Genomic DNA, 2,501 nt, shown 5'->3' on the forward strand with positions numbered 1-2,501 from the left:
TGGCTGCACCAGTCTGCATTCCCACCAGCAGTGCACGAGGGTTCCTTTTTCTCCACATCCTCCCCAGCACATGTTTGTGAATTTATTGATGGTAGCCATTCTGACAGGTGTGAGGTGATATCTCATTGTAGTTTTAATTTGCATCTCTCTGACGATTAGTAATGTTGAGCATTTTTTTCATATGTTGCTTGGCCATCTGTATGTCCTCTTTGGGGAAGTGTCTATTCAGGTCCTCTGCCTGTTTTTAAATTGGGTTGTTTGTCTTCCTGGCGTTGAGTTGTATGAGTTCTTTGTATATTTTGAAAATTAACCCCTTACCAGAAGTATCATTGGCGAATATGTTCTCCCATGCAGTGGGCTCCCTTTTCATTTTGTTGATGGTTTCTTTTGCTGTGCAGAAGCTCTTTAGCTTGATGTAGTCCATTTGTTTCTTCTTTCCTTTGTTCCTCTTACCCTAGGAGATGTGTCAGTGAAAATTCTGCAATGTGAGGATTTTTATGGTTTCATGACTTACTAGTACATTTAAGTCCTTTATCCATTTTGAGTTTATTCTTGTGTATGGTGTGAGTTGGTGGACTAGTTTCATTTTTTTGCATGTACCTGTCCAATTTTTTCAATGCCATTTATTGAAGAAACTATCTTTACTTCATTGGATGCTCTTGCCTCCTTTGTCAAATATTAATTTACCATAATGGCATGGGTCAATTTCTGGGGTCTCTATTCTGTTCCATTGATCTATATGCCTGTTCTTGCGCCAGTACCAGGCTGTTTTGATTACAATGGCTTTGTAGTATAGTTTGATAGCTGGTATTATGATCCCTCCAACTTTGTTCTTTCTCAAGATTGCTGCTGCTGCTATTCGGGGCCTTTCTAGGTTCCATATAAATTTTTGGAATATTTGTTCTAGGTCTGTGAAATATGCTGATGAAATTTTAATAGGGATTGCATTGAATCTGTAGATTGCTTTGGTAGTATGGACATTTTAATGATGTTAATTCTTCCAATCAATGAACACAGTATATGCGTCCACTTGTTTGTATCTTCCTCTATTTTTTTTTTCAATGCCCCACACTTTCCAAGAATAGGTCTTTTACCTTGGTTCAGTTCATTCCTAGGTATCCTATTGCTTTTGTTGCAATGGTAAATGGAATTGTTCTTTTAGTTTCTCTTTCTGAGAGTTCATTATTGGTGTATAAAAATGCCATCAATTTCTGGATGTTAATTTTGTATCTTGCTACTTTGCCAAATTTATTTATTAGATCTAGTTTTTTGGTGGAGTCTTAATAGTTTTCTATATACAATAGTATGGCATCTGCAAATAATGACAGTTTTACTTCCTCCTTTCCAATTTGTCTGATCACTGCGGCCAGGACTTCCAGTACTATGTTGAATAAAAGTGGTGTAAGTAGACATCCCTGTCTTAGTCCTGAACCTAAAGGAACCGCTTTTAGTTTTTGCCCAGTGATTATGATGTTGGCTGTAGGTTTGTCATATATGGCCTTTATTATATTGAGTTAGGTCCCCTCTATTCTCACTTTGCTGAGTTTTTATAAAAACGGGTGTTAGATTCTGTCGAATGCTTTTTCTACATCTGGTTATAATCATGTGATTTTTGTCCTTCATTTTGTTTATGTGATGTATCGTATTTATTGATTTGCAAATATTGTACCAGCCATGCATCTCTAGAATAAATCTCACTTGGTCATGGTGCATGATCTTTGTAATGTATTTCTGGATTTGGTTTGCTAATATTTTGTTGAGGACGTGTTATTGTTGTTAATCCTCACCCGAGGATATTTTTCCATTGATTTTTTAGAGAGTGGAAGGGAGAGGGAAAGGCAGAGAGAAACATCAATATGAGAGGAACACACATTAATTGGTTGCTTCCTGCATGTTCCATGACCAGGGCCAGGGCCAGGGAGGAGCCTGCAACGAAGGAACATGCCCTTAACTGGAATCAAACCCAGGACCCTTTGGTCCACAGGCCGGCGCTCTATCCACTGAGCCAAACTGGCTAGGGCTGTTGAGGATTTTAACATTTACTTCCATCAGGAATATTGGCCTATAGTTTTCTTTCTTTGTAGTATCTTTATCCAGTTTTGGAATTAGGAGAATGGTGGCCTTGTAGAAAGAGCTTGAAAGTCTTCTCTCCTCTTGAACTTTTTTGAATAGTTTGAGGAGGATATGTGTTAGTTCTTTTTTGAATGTTTGGTAAAACTCGCCTGTGAATCCATTCAGAGTTTATTTATTACTGCTTCGATTTCATTAGTTAATATCCACCTATTCAGGTTTTCTGATTCTTCCTGATTGAGTTTTGGAAGATCATATGTTTCTAGGAATTTGTCCGTTTCATCCAGGTTGCCCAATTGGTTGGCATATACATGTTTATAGTATTGTATTACAATCCTTTGTATTTCTGTGGTGTCAGTTGTTATTTCTCCTCTTCCATTTCTGATTTTATTTATTTGGGTCCTCCTTGTTTCTTGATGAGTCTGGCTAAT

Source organism: Cnephaeus nilssonii, assembly GCF_951640355.1.
Source record: "Cnephaeus nilssonii genome assembly, chromosome: 10".
Lineage (NCBI taxonomy): Eukaryota > Metazoa > Chordata > Mammalia > Chiroptera > Vespertilionidae > Cnephaeus > Cnephaeus nilssonii.